Source organism: Saccostrea echinata, unplaced genomic scaffold (genome assembly GCF_033153115.1).
Source record: "Saccostrea echinata isolate AGI-Se365-2 ecotype Australia unplaced genomic scaffold, CSIRO_AGI_Sech_v1 ptg000009l, whole genome shotgun sequence".
In the NCBI taxonomy this organism is placed as follows: domain Eukaryota; kingdom Metazoa; phylum Mollusca; class Bivalvia; order Ostreida; family Ostreidae; genus Saccostrea; species Saccostrea echinata.
In genome coordinates, this window is record NW_026889758.1 from 28,775,536 (window position 1) to 28,795,656 (window position 20,121).

A 20,121-nucleotide genomic window follows, 5' to 3' on the forward strand; every position below is an offset into this window, starting at 1 on the left:
TTTTCAATGTTTACAATAAAATTGACACTATTTGTTTGTTGTTTAGTTAGCTTTAAAACCTCAACCGCCGAGAGATCCCCCCCCCAATATATTCCATGTATCTAACTGTAGATCTAATCAAGAAAGTGATATGCAGTGTATATGTGTTCATCGATTCTGAAAGGTTGCTTATGCTAGCGCTGATCCTACCCCTTGAAATTTTCAGAACTCATATATTTGGACCACATCCCCCTGTTGATATTATTTTTTGTCAAAGAATTCTGAAATATGTAGCAACTCATTCATCACCAACCCTCTCTCCCAGATCCCCCAATCGTTTTGATTTGGACAAACTGATTATAGTTTATTATTATATTTTTATTTCTTTCATTTTTTGTCCTCTCTGCACAGCACACTTAAGAGTTCTGATTCTGTGGTATTTTTATGCAATTAGAACATTCTGTCCCTAGATCTAAAAATAAAAGAATTTGGAAACTACAATTTGTAATAAATTTCTTAATATTTTAATAGGCCAAGATAAATTAATTGAATACTTCATGATTTTTCAACTGGATGTATTTTTCTCAAATGTTATAAAGTGAACAATAGAATTTTTTGTTTGTCAATATTATCATCTATTAACCATTTTTCCTGGGGTAAATGCAAGGCACCCTTGTTGACAATGCATTGGGCATGCTCAAAATTTACACCTTCATACAATTTTTCTCAATGTCTAAAAAATATTCTGCTTAAGTTTATAAAGGGTCCTTAAAACTATAAATGGGATACAAACTTGAGTTAAAAATTCAGATATTATTTCACATAAATTTGAAGGGAAAAAATCTTCCTGTGTTTGTACGTTAGTACAAAATAAATTTTCAAGATTTTAGTCATGTTTAAAATAAACATAAAGATATTCATTCTAAATCCAATGCAGACCCCCGTCTTTTCTCAGTTTATGGTTCTAGGCATGGACTTTGATATATATTTCAGAAATCCTTAATGGTTCTATGGTATCATAAGTAGAAATTACAATGTAAAAGACTGTTTAATGATCAAAACAGTCAGTGTACTTCACTAGTGACACACAAACTTAAGGGGTTAAGGAAAATGTTCACATATTGTTGTACAAATAAATTGCATTCAACAGTTCAAATTGCTAGATTTGAAGAACAAACATAAGTCTTCCTCAGCATTGCATATTCCAAGAGGAATCAAAAATCAATTCTGTATTGATATCGTAGATGTCAATCCAAAGATACCCATAAAAAGATACAAGGTGTTCAAAAGAAAATAAAGACAAGGTACGAGTATACAGAAAGTTTAATGATATTGTACATTTCATATATAAGTAATAATAAAATCGTTTATGTCAAATTCAAAAAATATTACTTTTCTTCTATCAAATTTTCCAAGGCAGTAATATACATTTATAGGGTTAGATGTTTGAATATTTAATTTGTATCAGTTGTTTCTCATTGTATGAGCACATCACTGTATAAATCATTTACTTATATCAGTATGACATATATTTTTGGGAATTTCATCTACATGTATGACAGTGCTACACATTTCATGTTATTCGTGTTATTCATCACTTTATAAATTATACACTTGTTTATGCTATTCAGCACATTGTGGATACCATAAGATTACATAAACAAGCATGTATTATGCTAATGGAGTTCATTAGATAAGTGAAAAGTCTGCTTCTCCTGAAATTAGTGAAGTCAATGAAAGTCAATCACTCATCTTTAAACCTAACATATTGCATAAGGTCAACACATGCACATAGTCAATCACTGACACACCAAACATTGATGCTACACCTTTATTCCAAAATTGTGCCTTAGCCTCATCAGTGTTGATATACAATTATGGACTATTTACACAAAAAATACCTAAAGTGACCGAGACAATTCTTTTGTCATTAGTATTGCCCCTTTTTTTCTACATACAGTTGAATTGTTTTGATGTCAAAAAATCTAATAAATTTTCAATAATGTTTCATGTTGGTATAAATAATACACACATTACTGACATATATATATATATTTTTACTGTTTTCTTCATGGCAAGTGGGCCTTGTTTTTCTCCTGCTGCTATGTGGAGTTGTAGACGATTACTTAGTCTGTTCTGTAGGTTCTCTCTGTTTTTGTTGTAGTTCTACAACATGGTAAAATTAATCCAAATATTCCTTATTAATGAAAAATAAAATTCTAAAGATCTATGAGTATAACACAAATAAAGTAAAATATAACAATATCTAAAATGTGCTTCCTGATTAAATTAGAAAGAGATTTTAGAAGTATTGATATACTTCAAATATTACTTCAAGTATTGATTTACTTGGTATTTAACTGCATAAATAAATTTAAGTTTACTTAAAATTTTTTATTGTAATCAATAAGTGTCCTCCTTGAATGTTCAAGTCTGATATATTGTATCATGATGTATTATAATGGTCATTTTGTTTCATGTCTTAGGAGAGGCAGAGATTGACCAATCAAAATCAAACATTTAACATTTCGGCCACGCGGTGCGTCACTCTGCCTCTTCTCCCACCTACAGGACGGACGTTTTTTCAAGTTTGTTATTTATTTTATCAAGTACTTGGTGAGTAAAATTATTTTATCATGTCTTCAATGTGCGAAACTTCTGTTGTCATTCTCGGTCATTCAATTGTGCGTCGTTTTCACGAATTCTTGAAACATGGTGATGACATTAGATATTCTGCAAATCTTGGTCTGGGAAAAACGCATTCCGTCTTGTACAGGGGTGTGGGTGGAAGGAAGGTTCGTGATAAAATCTAAGGATATGGAGAGTGTATTTGCTTTAGGTCCAGAGGTAGTTGTTTTAATGATCGGGGAGAACGACATCGTTCCCAGTACAGATCCTACATTGTTGGCCGCAGAAATTGAAACTGTGGTATCGGTGATGCATCGCCGCTATAATGTTGCGAAAATAATTGTTTGCAAATTATTGCCAAGATTTAAGGTTAATTTTGGGTACAATGATGTAGCAGACAGAGTGAATGCAATATTGAGAGGTGCATTGCCATCACTAGGTTATTGTGTGTTTTGGGAACACGGGAATTATTTTGTTTCTCCCAGTGAAGGAGATTGTAGTCGGAAATTTGTATGCGACGGAGTTCATCTGAACAAACAAGGGAATGTACATTTATATAGGAGTATAAGGGTAGCGTTATTTTCAGCGAGAAAATAGATTTTCTAGAAAATGGAACAAGATTGTCACTTTTTTCCTTTGTTCAAAATCATTTGGATAGGGTATATGTAACATGCTTATATTTTTCAGTTTTTGTAAATTAATTATATATTTTAATAATAATAATACATGTAATAATAATAATAATAACAAAAAAAATTAACTCTGCTTACCAGATATTGGCTTGCCAATCATTGCCCTTTTTCATTTTAATTTCAACCTTTATGTGTGAAATTCATTATTAAAAAATTGTGACTTTTACAGTACTATAGGCATGACCTAGGTATGTGTTTCAGGCATTCAATGTGCTTGCCAGTTTAAACCCGTTTGGGTTTTTTCATTTTAGTTTCAACTTTTACCCTGGCGATTTTTCCATCGATTTTATTTGATTTATCTAGAAATGTATTTTAATTAATGCGTTCCGGATTTATCCTTTTTTCTGTGAAAGAAAATCGTTGGAGAAATGTCTGCCAATATTTGTTTGTTACGGTATTAGTTGACTACTAAAATATTGTGAATTTTTACAGTACTCTAGGCAAGGCTTAAGTACAAGTTTCAGGCAGTCTTTTGTACTTGCCATTTTGTACCCGCTTGGGTTTTTTCGTTTTAGTTTCAGCTTTTACCCTGGCGATTTTTCTATCGATTTTATTTGATTTATCTAGGAATGTATTTTAATTAATGCGTTCCGGATTTATCCTTTTTCTGTGAAAGAAAATCGTTGGAGAAATGTCTGCCAATTTGTTTGTTACGGTATTAGTTGATTACTAAAACTGTTTAATTTTACAGTACTCTAGGCAAGGCCTAAGTTGAAGTTTCAGGCAGTCATTGTACTTGCCAGTTTGTACCCGCTTGGGTTTTCGTTTTAGTTCCTTAATTATCCTTTTTCTGTGAAGAAATCGTTCGGAAAATGGATGTTTGCCAATTTGTTTGTTGCGGTATTTGTTGATTACTTAATTAAATTCCGTTCTGTATTCGCTGTCCCCTTTTTACATTTATAATATATCATGCACATGTTTTTGTTCCATCAATGATTCACGGTTTTTTATTCTTAGATTTATCGTAAAATATGCCTATCACTCGTTTTCTTTAAAAAAAGAAAAGAAAAAAAAATACATTTAGGTTTATTGCTTATAGATGCTTTATATAAAAGTATTATTTTGAGTGTTTGGACGGCGTTTCTTTGTGAATTAAATCTGCTTCGATTATTTTAGGACCACCATGATCAGTTTTATTGCTTGTTTAAGAAACAATTAACAATGCATAGTTGTCTTTGGTAAAGGCACTACAGCCTACTTTGGAATTTGACACGGCACGGGGTGAATCGACTTCAAAAGTGGTGATTTATTACTGATGTCAGCGTTCTGTTTTATGTGGCTGCTAGTTCTTACTGACTAGCAGCGATTCCAGAGACTTCTGCAGTCGCAAAATGGGTGGTGTGATTTGCTATACAGTAGTGCGGGAAATGTTTGTCTGTTTCAGAACAATATTGGTTCTATTCTTTATTGTGACATTTCCGGGATAAATTTTGTCATCAACTGTAGATAAGTACAGGGTGTAATTTAACGGAAAGAGTCTCAGGTTATACAACTTTCTCGTTTGTTTAATAGGATGTTCACTTTGTATTCGATGCATTCAAGTGGTTATACAATCATTACTATGGAACGCCATAGCTGTCTTAAGGAGGTTCGATCCTGAGCTTTTGAGCAGATTTTGGTCAGGACCTTTATTTCTAAAATTCTGCATCATTTTTATGTTCTAACATTGAATCTGGATTCTACAATGCAAATTAAACTATATCCAATGAAAAAACCGCGATGAAATTCCATTAAAATAGGATTAAGCCAGGAACTATATTTTGTGGCAGAAGGTTTTTTAGGAGAAAATGATCAATTTTTCCCTTTTGAAATATATACAGTACTGTTAAGTTTAAATTACTATTTTTCCATGCTGGTTGCACATAGAGCTGTTTTTTGCAGTGAAATGTTTTATGCTGGCTCTGAAATATCTAATAAATTATTTCATATGAATTCTTTCATTATATTGTGACAAATATAGTAAATATATTCTGAAAGTCCAGGAAAAAATTGAGCCAATTTTAACATAAAATTAACACTTTTTTAGTAATATCTAAAAATTTAGATCATAGACCCCCACTTTTGTTTTTCTTTTCTGAATATATAAGATAACTTTGATCAATCTGCTTAAATTCAGCAAAAGTTTAAGACTTTAAAATAATTCTCTTGCTTTTTAAATTTTTAATGCCAGAAAAATCACATTTTGTGAGTGCAGAAAGGTCAAATAATTCATTATGCGAAGCAATTTGAAACTTTTTCTTCATCACAATTTTAATGCGTCTTTTTTTAAATAGACTAATAGTTTATTTTGTCCCATGATTTATTTGGATAAAAACTTTGGAGGGAAAACGACGAAGATGTGATTTTTGATTAAGACACAAATATCAGTGCAAAAAGGTCAAATTAAATGTATTGTAGCGACGAAAGAAGCATATTGACCCCCATTTTTTGTTTTGATTTTTAATTAAGCTATGTGTGTAGAAACTAAAAATATACTTGACAAAAAAAGTTTAAGACTTTAAATATCAGGATCCAACCTCGTTAAGGTATAGTACATAATATTACATGGTGTGTTCTATATAATAAAGGGTTGAATCAGTATATTAAATGGTCACCACTCCATGTTAAAGGGTAAAGAGCACTTAATACATGGTGCGTTCAAGATAATAAATGATCGATTCATTATGTTAAATGGTCACCACTACTTGTTATACGGTGAAAAATACATTATACATGGTGTGTTCAATTTAATAAAGGGTCAGTTTAGTATGTTAAATGGCCATCACTCCTTGTTACAGGGTGAAAGGTGTATAAATGGTGCGTTCAATATAATAAAGGATCATTTAACCATGTTAAATGGTCACCGCCACTTGTTATAGGGTGAAACGTACATAATACATGGTGCGTTCAATATAATAAAGAGTCGGTTCATTATGTTAAATGGTCACCACTACTTGTTAAAGGGTGAAACGTACATAATAAATGGTGCGTTCAATATAATAAAGGGTCGGTTCATAATGTTAAATGGTCACCGCTACTTGTTAAAGGGTGAAACGTACATAATAAATGGTGCGTTCAATACAATAAAGGGTCAGTTCATTATGTTAAATGGTCACCGCTACTTATTATAGGGTGAAACGTACATAATAAATGGTGCGCTCAGTTTAATAAAGGGTCGGTTCATTATGTTAAATGATCACCACCCCTTGTCATACGGTTAAGGATGTATAAGAAATAGTGTGTTCTATATAATAAAGGGTCGGTTTAGTATGTTAAATGGTTACCACTCCTTGTTATAGAGTGAAAGGTACATACACGATGTGTTCAATATAATAAAGGGTCGGTTTACTGTGTTAAAAGGTCACCGCTACTTGTTTTAGGGTGAAAGGCACATAATAAATAGAAATTAACACGTTTAAAAAATGCGTTAAGTACATATAATCAGTGTGCAGCTAATTTCACATGATTTAAAAAAACATACATTAAAAGTTAGCTATGATGATTCAATTAACTGGTGTTTATGGAGGGATTTCCGTGGCACAGTTCTCTTTTAGTATTCTTACTTTAATTTATTGATTTTCCAATTTTATTTTATTATTTCATTTATTTATTATCTTAGTTCTAACATCTTGTTTTTATGTATGGAACGCCATAGCTGTCTTAAGGTGTGATACATCATATTGCATGGTGTGTTCTATATAATAAAGGGTTGATTCAATATATTAAATGGTCACCACTCCTTGTTAAAGAGTGAAGAGCATATAATACATGGTGCGTTTAATATAATAAATGGTCGGTTCATTATGTTAAATGGTCACCACTACTTGTTATAGGGTGAAACGAACATAATAAATGGTGTGTTCAATATAATAAAGGGTCGGTTTATTATGTTAAATGGTTACTGCTACTCGTTATAGGGTGAAAAGTACATAATACATAGTGCATTCAATATAATAAAGGGTAGGTTCATTGTGTTAATTGGTCACCACTACTTATTATAGGGTGAAACGTACATAATAATGGTGCGTTCGATATAATAAAGGGTCGGTTCATTGTGTAAAATGGTCACCGCTACTTGTTATAGGGTGGAACATACAAAATAAATGGTAAGTATTGCATTACAAAAGATACGTCAAGTACATTACTTGGTGTGCAGCTAATTTTACATCGTTTCAAAAAAAATAAGACGACTTAAATGGTGTCTTTAGAAGGTTTAAAATGCCACACTCTTTTTTTTTGATATTCTTATTTTAATTTTGTGTGTCTGTATGTGTGTGTGTGGGGGGGGGGAGGGGTACCCAAACTCAAAGAATAAGGGGGATACGCAAACTTGAAAAATCTAGTTTAGTAAGGGGGTTAGGTACGGTCTAGGTCAGATTATTTATTTTCTCCCAAGTGGGAGACAGATTATTTATTTTCAACATTTTCATGGACAGAATTTATTTATTTCCAAAATCTTCCAGGCCTACCCTACCTCAGAATCAGTCAAGTTGATCTGACACAATAAAATAAAATATCAATTAAGAATCGATGTAGGCCTGTGGTTCGAGGGGGAAGGTGCACCGATTTGATTTAATATGAAAATTTTCAAGTCTGCTTGCCCCCCTCCCTCCCCCCCCCCCCCATTTTGTAGCAGCATGGTTGAAATGTGTCCCACTTTAATGCATTGATTTAAGAAAATGTCGAAAAGTTATAGAAAGATACGACACCCCCCCCCCCCCCCCAATAGGTTTTCGACTTTGAGCCTATAATTTTTTAATGCTTATCAATTTTTTTTATCCCCCTTTAAAAATGTTGCTATGGGAATAATTAAAATTAAAAGCGTTGTATACTGTATAGACACGACCCCTCCTCCAATTTCCACACATAATGCAAATGTCAAAAAGGGGGAGGATAATTTTTATACGAAATGTTGGAGAGGTATAGTCTTTCTATAAACAATTTTTTTAACATAGAAAAATGATATTTTTACAGAGGAGGAAAAATTAAGTAATAAGTGACTGTGATGTTCCTTAGAAGACTACACATTACGTACGGCAAAAAGAAGATGACACTAAACTCTCCCTCCCTCCCCTTCCATCAGCCGTTCTTTTTTTCAATCGTACTTGATAACAATTTACATTTAAGGATACGTGACATTTGTGTACTATAGGCAAGTACTGAAAAGAGTACTGATTCACATCACATTTCTTATAGAATTAAACGAAAACACAGAAGAATACTATGGAAAGTAAGGGGACGTCCATTTGATTTTGTGTTGTTGGGGCTGGGAGATTCTAGATATAAATTATACTAGTATTCCCCCACTGCGAAGAAAATAAATAAATGGACCTTGTTGGGTGGTACCACTTTGAAAATATAGAGTTTGGGTACCTCCCCGCAATGAAATATTTTTTGGCTTGTCAATCTTAATGAACATGAAGAGGAAAATTAAATCTGACCCAGATCACCTTTGAAATAAATTATCCATCCTATACCGACATAAAAATAAATACCTGACACTGAAAAATTTGCCAGCGTCCCCCTTTCAAATGAAATGGCCGGCTCCTAAAATGTTCCAGGAAATATAGTTTTACGGTACGTTTCATTGATAGTACGCACAAGACCTCAATGTATACTCAACATTTGCATAAGAGGTCGCAGCGCCCCCTTTCGTCCTAATTTGCTTAGAAAATTTCACCCGGATTACTAATTCTAACTTTCTTATTTTAACATATTTACTATTACTTAATCTTTCTTACTCCGCCTTTACACATTTTTTTTTACTGAAATAAAGGAAGATGTATATACTGAAATGAAATTTTGAAAGTTCTTTAAAGAATCAAGTGTCTTTGGAATATAATCTTTCAATTTCAGCCTCATAAAGTAAAAAAGAAGCTGTACGGTTTTTCCGGTGACCAAGTAAATATTCAAATTTAGAAAGTCTGTAAAAAGGTCAAAATGAAATGAAAAATTGAATTGGAAAAACAAGATGTTAGAACTAAGATAATAAATAAATGAAATAATAAAATAAAATTGGAAAATCAATAAATTAAAGTAAGAATACTAAAAGAGAACTGTGCCACTGAAATCCCTCCATAAACACCAGTTAATTGAATCATCATAGCTAACTTTTAATGTATGTTTTTTTTAAACCATGTGAAATTAGCTGCACACTGATTATATGTACTTAACGCATTTTTTTAAACGTGTTAATTTCTATTTATTATGTGCCTTTCACCCTAAAACAAGTAGCGGTGACCTTTTAACACAGTAAACCGACCCTTTATTATATTGAACACATCATGTATGTACCTTTCACTCTATAACAAGGAGTGGTAACCATTTAACATACTAAACCGACCCTTTATTATATAGAACACACTATTTCTTATACATCCTTAACCGTATGACAAGGGGTGGTGATCATTTAACATAATGAACCGACTCTTTATTATATTGAACGCACCATGTATTATGTACGTTTCACCTTATAACAAGTGGCGGTGACCATTTAACATGGTTAAATGATCCTTTATTATATTGAACGCACCATTTATACACCTTTCACCCTGTAACAAGGAGTGATGGCCATTTAACATACTAAACTGACCCTTTATTAAATTGAACACACCATGTATAATGTATTTTTCACCGTATAACAAGTAGTGGTGACCATTTAACATAATGAACGGCCGATCATTTATTATCTTGAACGCACCATGTATTAAGTGCTCTTTACCCTTTAACATGGAGTGGTGACCATTTAATATACTGATTCAACTCTTTATTATATAGAACACACCATGTAATATTATACACCTATTTACTGAAAAAATCAGTAAATAAGTGTTTTATTATACCGAAGCAGTCTTTACTTGTGTTACGTCACAATCTGTATAAAACCAGAAGAGTTCCGAGATGAAAAGCGAGGGAAACAGAATGCTGCCGGTGAATAGTTTAATGACTATTTCACCATGGGCAAATAGCACAAAAACTATTCCACGGTAGGGGCTGTTTGGAAAAAATAGCATGTTTATTCGTAATATTTTTATATAGAAAAAATTGACAGAGGTATAATAATATGTACTATACCTTAAGACAGCTATGGCGTTCCATACATTACAATGTAATTTTAAGTATTAACATGATCGTATACGTGGTCAAGGTACTTATACATCTGATTTGACTCGCGCAGTCCTGGTCAATATTGATATTTAGGCATATATTACTTTGTATTCGATGCATTCAAGTGTTTATATAATGTAATTTTAAGTATTAACATGCTCATATGCGTGGTCATGGTACTGGTGTATCTGATCTGACTCGGCAGTTCCGGTCAATTGACATTTAGACCTATATTATGTTAAATATTGGAAATATACTTCTGCCTCAATTTTACAATTCTATAGGTTTACCAACATTATGCCAGGAAAAAGGAATAAATCCCAGCAGCCCAAAACAAGTCAGGCGAAAAGACCACGTCGTGGCCAAAAGGAAACAAGAGGGCCCACCACCACTGATGCTGTGGCAAGCGATACAAGCACTCCACCCCTCAGTATACCCCCTGAAAACTTAGCTGAATTAACCCAAACCATAACAAAGTCAGTCACAGAGAACATGTTAGCAGAGATAAAACCATTGCTACAACATCAGGGGAGTATTTCTGTTCATAATATGGGGGGGGGGGGGTAAACGGGGTAATAATGCTACCACCTCTGCAAGCAACAGCTTAACAGCAAGCCCTCCTGGGTTGGAGGGTCACACAATGAATAAGTCAGGGGATGCAGGTATTTCAGGTTTGGTATCAAATGTTGTAGCCGAACACAGTTCACAGATTGTGGGTACTGAATCCCCACCTGTAGAAAATGCAGGTAAGAAATCGGGATTTGTGAGCTCCTCAGTGCCAATAGAGGCAAGGGTTTCTGACAAAATCATATCTAAAATTTGGTCAAAACGATATGTTGAAATGGCTTTGTTGTTAAAAAAGGAAAAAGGAAAAAGTAAGTATTCTATCAAAGTGGAAGAACAAGATCAGACAGGTAAGGTGGTAATTCACAATATGCAGTCCACAGATGATGATGAATTTAGGGATGGCTCATTATCCCTGCATGACTGGGAAACTGCATGGAATAGGTATGCGACAATTTATTGCATTAAAGATACACTTGCACAGCCATATGGAATCAGTTAGGCAAATTGCAGAGGAAAAGGGGGATTGGAGAAGATATGATAAGGAGTTCAGGGAACTCATAGAACAAGGTGAGGTAAAATGGGGTGATGTCCATATGGAGATATATGTCAATGCTCGCCTCAAGCAATCTGAAAAAAAAATTAAGCAAAATAACATCAGACCGGTCGACATTTAGCAGGTATGAGGAAGTCCCTCATGGAGTGTGCTTTGCATATCACAAAGCTGAAAAGTATTGTAGGCTAGGTGATACATGCAAATTCCAACACAGATGCTTTAACTGTGGTGGCATGCATCCAATCTATTCATGTAAAAAAACTATTCAACAGCCATTTCGTTTCTTGGACAAATTCAGAACCCAGAAATTATTTCAGGGAAATGGGACATCAACCAACACAGGTAATTCTAAATCCTCAAAAGCAACTTATCCCACAAAAGGGTCCTACGCCGGTAAATCCCAATAGGTTAGAGTACTGGTTGGTGGGGTATGATAAAGTAGAAACAGAATTTTTAGTTAATGGATTTAAATATGGTTTTAGCATTGGATACACAGGGGAAATTAGAAATATTCTTTCAAAAATCTTAAAATCAGCACAGGACTTACCAGAGGTTATCAGCAGGAAGTTAGAGGAGGAGATACATTTGGGTAGAATTATGGGTCCTTTCAAAGAAAAGCCAATGCCGGTTTTACATTGTTCCCCTTTAGGTCTAGTTAGCAAGAAAATAGAGGGTGAGTACCGTATGATACATCATTTGTCATATCCAGAAGGTAAGTCTGTCAATGATGGCATACCTGAAGAGGAGTCATTTGTTCAATACTCTTCTGTAGAGGATGCTATTCAAAATATTAAACAGTGTGGGAAAGGATCATATTGTTGCAAAACAGATATTTCTAATGCATTTCGAATTATCAATTTACATGCATCACTGTTTAAATACTTTGGTTTCACATGGCAAGGTCATGGTATTTTGATACATGTCTTCAGATGGGTTGCAGTTCTTCTTGTCGTATATTTGAAAGGTTTAGTACGGCACTTCAGTGGATAGCTCAGGAAAAATTAGGTATTAAATTTATGACTCATGTATTAGAAAATTTTCTAATTGTTGACAAATCTGCTACAGGATGCCACAAAACACTTGAGGCATTCTTAACAGTTTGTGCTGACATAGGTATACCAATGGCTAAGGATAAAACATTCGGTCCTCACAAGGTAATGACTTTTCTGGGTTATGACTTTTCTGGGTTCTGAGATGATGGAGACAAGACTACCTATTGCTAAAGTTAAAAAATGTAGGGATACAATTGAGGAGCTTTTACCAAGCAAAAAGATTACTTTGAAGGATATGCAATCAGTAATTGGTCTTCTTAATTTTGCTTGTAATGTTGTCTTGCCAGGAAGAGCATTTCTAAGGCGACTTATCAATACTACTATTGGCATAACAAGACCATATTATCGCATTAGACTAAACAAAGAGGTAAAAGCAGATTTGCATACTTGGTTAGCCTTCTTGGAACAATTTAATGGTAGGTCAGTTTTCTTACCAGATACGTGGGTAGATTTTAATGAGTTGAAATTGTATACAGATGCTTCAGGATCCATTGGTTATGGGGCAGTGTTAGGTGGGCACTGGTTCTATGGGACTTGGAATGATAATTGGAAAAAATCTAATATTACTCTCTTGGAATTTTATCCAATAGTGTTAGCTCTTAAGGTGTGGAGTCATATTTTGAAAAATAAGTGTATTTATTTTTACATAGACAATTATGCCCTTGTGCATATCATTAACAAGCAATCGTCTAAGGATAAACGTATAATGTATCTCGTAAGAGAGTTAGTGCTCATTTGTTTGCAGTCTAACATTTTGTTTCAAGCTAGGCATCTTGGTACCAAAGAAAATATTCTATGTGACTGCTTGTCTCGTTTGAAGGTGCAGCAATTCCATCAACTGGCTCATTGGATGGACAAAGAACCAATGGTGATTCCTCAGCTGCCAGCATTACCTCCATAGAACCAGTCTTGAGGAACCTGTTGACTTCAACATTGGCACCAGCTTCCACTCAGGCATATAAACGGGCATGGTCTATTTATAGAAATTTTGCGACCAAATTTAATATCAGTAATGATCTTCCATTGTCTCAGGATACTTTGGCTTTGTTTATCTCTTATTTATTTGCTGAAGGTTATGTAGCCTCCTCCATTGTGTCATTTATTTCATCAATAGCATATATACATAGAATTAATAACTTGCCTAACAATACGTCATGCTTCCTTGTTCAAAAACTATTAAGTTCTTGTCGCAAAACGAGACCTTCAATGGATATTCGTTTACCAATAACCATAGTAGTTCTACATAAAATTTGTGATGCATTAGAACATACAGTATCAAACATATATAAAAAAGTATTATTTCAAGCAATGTTTTTATTGGCTTTCCATGGCTTCCTCAGAATAGGAGAAATAACATCAGTTTGCACTGCTAATCATGTCTTACAAATGTCACAAGTTACTTTTCAGATAAGTAAGGTTTTGATTCACTTTCAAAATTATAAACATTCAGGCGGTAAAGTTTTTACTCTTACAATTAATTCCTGCAATTGTTTAAAATACTGTCCTGTCGAGGCATTAGAACACTACTTGAAAATGAGAGGGAGGGGTGATGGGCCCCTTTTTTGCTACCCCCCAAACATTGCAGTCACAAGGCAAGAATTTTCAAATGTACAGTACCGAACAGACACAACCTAACAGAAAGCGAACCCAAAGCGCACCCCGGGTTCGCTGCCTGGGTTCGCTTGGGGTTCGCTATAGCGGACCCCGAGCGAACCCGGAGCGCACCCCGAGCGAACCCGCAGCGGACCCAGAGCGAACGCCGAAAGCGAACCCCAAATTCAGTAGCGAACCCAGCAAGCGAACGCGTGTTCGGTGTTGCGTAACTGATCTGTCAATCAGGATTAGCGATAAGACGTGTTAACCAATCAGCGCGTCGACCGATCAGCATGCCAGTTTGTCATTCGATGTAAATAAAACATTCTACAAGCAAAGCTTGTTTATGTACAGTGTGAAATTATTATTAACACGATTAAAAAAATATTTATATTTATAAATTAATATCTAGGTAGCATGTTATGTTCACACATTTATTTTCTTTATTTTTTATTTTTAAAATCCATTTATTTATATTGCGTAAATTTATCAGACATAAAGTTCTTTAATGTATAAAAGAAAATAATGGTTATCACAATTGTTACTAAAAAAAAAAAAAGTATTTTGACAAATTATAACATTTCATTATCTCAAGATACTGCACAAGAGTATGTATATATACGTGCTTTCATTCAATTATTTTATTTTTATAATTCTAATTTACATTTTTGTTTAAATCCAGATCAACATCAAAATTATTAATCTTCTTAATTGAAAAAAAGTAAAAAATAAATAAATAAATAAATAAAAAATAAATAAATAAATAAAGAACAGCATAAAAGTACATGTACAGTATGTCCAATCGTAAACTACTATGGTATTATTTTGATTTATCTTTTACAAAAAAAAATAATGTAAAGCTTGATTTACCTTGTTTTTTTTTTTTTAATTATTATTAACTGAAATAAAAAGAAAAAAAAATCAACGCGCGATTTACATGTACATTATTGAACGAACTAATTATCGGTAGTAAATAAGCAATATAATAAGTCGTACAGTATTGTATTCTTATAAATAGCGTAATTTGAAATAATAAAGCGTATTTAAGATGTTTAACGATTTTTTTTTCTCTGATGATGGGTCCCGTTAACTTCTTATTGTGGTCATGATATTTTTATACCAAAACATCAGAAATGTACATTTTTGCAAAAAAATTATTAATTCCCAATACTTACATAAATAATTAGTCGACAAATGTACACATGATTGTCGGGGTTACTTTTTATCCCTGATACTTATTATTAATGTAGTTTCTGCAGATGAATGAATTTTTAAAAAAAAATGCTGATTTTTGAATTCATAAATGGAAAGATGAATATAAGTATTCATTCATTATTTAGGCCACTTTTAAATTTTTTTTACCCCCATACTGCATATTATAAAATCCAATAGAATCAAAACTCACAGTCAACCTATATCATATGATAGAAAATGCTGCATTCGATCATAAATTACATTTTTACGTATCAAAAAGATAAAAAAAAAATTCTAAGTCGGAGAATTACATTAATAATTATTTGTAATCTAAAATACCTATTAAATCTTATTTACATGTAGTTTCAAAAATATTTTTCTATATTTTTTTTTCAGTTATCCAAAGTCGATTAATTGCAGCAGTAAATATTTTTAATCTAAAATATCTATTAATAAGTTTTTTGTTGTTTTTTTTTTTTAAATATCCAATCCTAAATATTTTTAACTATTTTGTGTAAAACGTGATCGTTCGTGTATGTTGTCAACAATAACATTGCAGCCACTGCACATGCACTTGTATCGATCGCCACAAAAACAACAATGATCGATTTCACTCCTGTATTTGGAATAAACAAGGGGCGGAGCTTACTGGCGGCAAGATTAAAGCGGGGTCCGCTTCGCGCATGAGTGCGTAAAGCGAACCCAGAAAGCGAACGCCGGGTTCGCTCTAGCGGACCCAAAGCTGACCCCGAGCGAACGCAGAGCGAACCCGAAGCGAACCCAGAGCGCACCCAAAATTTCTGAAAGCGGACCCGTAGCGGACCCCGAGCGAACCCAGAAAGCGAACCCGGGGTGCGCTTTGGGTTCGCTCTGGTGTTAGGTTGTGTCTGGTCGGTACTGTATTAAAGCAAAGTCTCATGTTTTGTAATTTAGATGTCAATAGATTCAAAGGACATTCCTTTCGAATTGGGATGGCCTCTTACTGTGCATCAAGGGGGATGAGTGATAGTCAGATTAGATTCCTGGGTAGATGGAAATCTAGCTGCAATAATGTAGCCCTCTCCGATTTTTTTTAATCTGATATTTTCAGGAGAGGGCTACAATTCCACTGCATCTCCGTAATGGTGCAAATATATTTTTTAGATACGGGCGACTGCAGGCAAAATAAATTGTTTTTGCATTCAACTTACTTCCAATAAGACGGAATTTTTATTCACTATCAACATCATACCCCTTTATACGCGAAAACCAAGTAAAATAAATCTCCGTGTTTCCAGTCGTTCTCCTCAGCAGCCATGACAGTTCTCGCGTGATGTAATGAGACTTGCGCTTGAAATTTAGAATCACTTGGTGATGTAAATGTCGGTGTCGATAAAAGTTTGTGTTGTATGATATCATAAATATCGATAAATAAAAGCATTCCATGTGATATTTTATTCATATACAGTGATATTTTTGCTTAAAATAAGGGAAATCCATACAGATCCGCTCCCGTATATCCCGAATTCTCATTGGTTGTCCCAAAATAAAATCGATCAAGGTCAGTAAACATGGCGGATAAATTCAAGTTGTGATGTTGACATACACGAAAAATAACCGATATACGGAGTGTTCTGTATATTTTTGGATCAATTCATGTTCTGCATAACTACATTTTATGAGTTCAGGTAAGATATGTTAATAAAATACCCACTTACTGATAATTTGAGCCGAAATCTGTGCGGTAGTGCATGAATCACTCCCGCACTTGCACCATTACGGAGATCCTAAGGAGTTGTAGCCCTCTCCCAAAAAAAAAAAAATAAAAATAAAAATAAAAATCGGAGAGGGCTACATTATTGCAGCTAATGGAAATCGGATGCATTTAAATCTTATATTAGAAATGTGACACCATGTTGATATATGCTTGAGTGGAAATGGAGCCTCAGGGCAGATCTTTTGTTACTCATTGAGGATCTTGTTTTCAAAGTGATTTTCAGGAATATTAACATATGAGGGCATACGACTATCCCTCATCCAGAACAATAGTGCTTAAGTCATTTGTTAATACTTAGGCTGTTAGGTGACAAGACTGCGCACATATAAACTTTGGAAAAAGACAGCAATGAAATTTACAGTGTGATGTATTTTTAATATGTGGGCATATGTCTATCCTTCACCAGGCACATTATTGCTTAATAAGTCAATTATTAATACTTCAAGCTGATAGATGAAGAGTCTACACACGTGTGAACTTGGTAAAAGACGGTGAGGAATGTGATGCTTTGTGAATATTGGGGCATATGTTTATCCCTTATCAGGCACATCAGTCCCTGAGTCATTTGTTAATACTCAGAAGGGCATATGAAATGCATCCCTTTTAACAGTTATCTTCAGATTTTGTTATTATGGGGGCATATGTCTATCCCTCATAGAACATGGGGAAAATTATTTTTTTTTATTATAATTGAATTGTAATAGATGATACATTATCTTGTCCTATAAGTCTCATGAACAGATGGGGTTTTGTTGCATTATGGGACATATGTTTATTCCCATATTGGAATGCGCAGATTAGGTAAATTTTCTCACTTCTGGTAGGATTAATGTTTGATGTGTGTTGCCATTTTTCTTCATGGGTCTGAACTTTCCCTAGTGCGGTCAAGTCAGTGGCGTTTTCAGACCCATTTTCATGATTTTTCTGTTAAGTCGAAGTTGTAATTACTGGAAATTTGGATTATCTCCCTTTACAAAATTAGTTTATTTCTCATATTTATATTTTGTGTCAGCTAAAATTATATGCCATTGTTAATAATACTTTTGAGAATTTCAAGCAAATTATTAAACGTCACAAAGGTGGCAACACACGACAAACTGTTTTACAGACTTTTTATTCATTGAAGGATAAGATATGGTGTTCTAGTGATGAGAAGATTATGGAAAGAAATAAGCAATTTAATGGGTAATTGGGCTATCAAAATACTTATTGCATTAATATAAAAACATTGATGTCAAGAATAAGTGGCTTAAGAGATTTTAATGCATTGTGGAAACAGTTACTTTTCTTTTGCAGTTCCCTTTCTCCATAATCATGTCTACATTACATACCTAACTGGAAAACTAGGGTGTACCGATGTTCCTTTTGTATATACATACATGTAACCTGTTGACAATTCATTTTCACTTTCTGTTGACACACGGGTGAAGATTCTTTTCTGTTTCCTTGTGTGCTCAATCATTGATCCTGAATGCATGTAATATATTATTAAAATACAAATACATGTAATGCATTTAACTTGGAATTTTTTAAATGCTTTTAAAATCTTGTTGATCTCATAAACAATTTGTAGTTAACTATCCTCAGCAGTTTCACCAAGACTAAATATCAATTGATAATAGTACAGAAATGACTATTCATCTGTGATTTTACTATGTCAAGTTTTCATGGTATAATGATATCTTCACTTGAATAAAAACATACTGGCTTTGTAATTAAGTTTCTTCATAACAGATACTTTTCTTAACATAATATCAGTAAGCTTACAACTCGTCTCGATAATTCCAAAGAAGCCTTTCTTGATGACTGTGACCCATCTGGGGGAACTGGACCTTGCTGTATACAGTCAGTATTTCATGGCCCATAAAAGCTACAATTAATTTAGATTCCTAAAGCTATATACAATCACAAAATGTTTCAAAGATAAAGCATGGTAAAATTACCCACAAAAATGTTTTGCAGCATTCTCATTTAATATCGAGAATTATATTTAGTTCACCGAGATTTATAGCTTTGAACGGTTGAGTCATTGTCTGAGCACGTTTGTAAATCACTATTGTACGTCATAGAACATAATCTAAACATTGCTCTCTTTAATTGACAATTATATTATCACTAACTTTTACATTAATATACCCGAATATCTTAATTTTTAACAGACAGTTGTGTTTCGGTCTTTCGCATGACATGCCTTTATCAGCTGTTTATGCAACGTAAACACTTGCTTTTCCGACTTTTGGACTTAGGAAATGAATAAATCTCACCTTGTGTATTCTTTCCGGGTACCTCGTATCATTATTACATCTATCCCATGCATAGGACCTCACAATTTTTCGTTACACAGCGGATATGTTGCATTAAACGATGTCATCTCGCACCTCCGACATCTGTGTGTTTTGTCGGAGGTAATGGCGGACAAAGTTTCCGCGATTCTGATTGGCTGTGCGGAGATGGGAACTGCATCACCCGTGACGACGTGGAAGCTTGAATTATGTCAAATGTAGATCTTCTCTGCATAAGATGACGTGATTTGCAAATGACGTCATAATAGTGTAACGTTTTTACTACGCACAAATGATTAGGTTTTCTTCCTAAGAATCACGCTTATAATGTAAAATCAAAACAGACTTCAATAGTATCAATGACACTAAAATAACAACTGAATGAAATGCACTATATATACTTTTTCTTAGGTCCTATCTGGATAATTATTGTCAAACTAAATAAAAACGAACTATCACAAAAGAATCACCTATAAACAAACCAATGATGCCAACCTAACTCTATAAACTTATCTTTATAGCTGAAGACTAAGTGGAGTAACAAAAATTCTGTTGTTTCCCGACTCAACCTGTAACTACCTAAAACACACTATCACAAAGAGACAGATACACCTTGAAGTCGCAGAGACACGAGCTTAATCACCAAGACACCATAGCTAGTCATCATGACACCGTATTACCTTTGGTTACAGACACAAGCTAAAGTCATCGAAACACTATAGCTAGTCACAAAGACAAG

General features: G+C 33.8%; 1 long non-coding RNA gene across 1 annotated transcript; it reads right to left on the bottom strand.

Moving 5' to 3' along the window:
* Nucleotides 1-1,284: 1,284 nt before the first annotated feature.
* Nucleotides 1,285-19,494, bottom strand: LOC133183557 (uncharacterized). Its single transcript, XR_009720672.1, has 4 exons — nt 19,365-19,494; nt 18,868-18,970; nt 18,480-18,567; nt 1,285-2,145 (listed from the first exon to the last, which is right to left on the bottom strand). It is a non-coding gene; the product is annotated as an uncharacterized LOC133183557 (long non-coding RNA).
* Nucleotides 19,495-20,121: the final 627 nt, after the last annotated feature.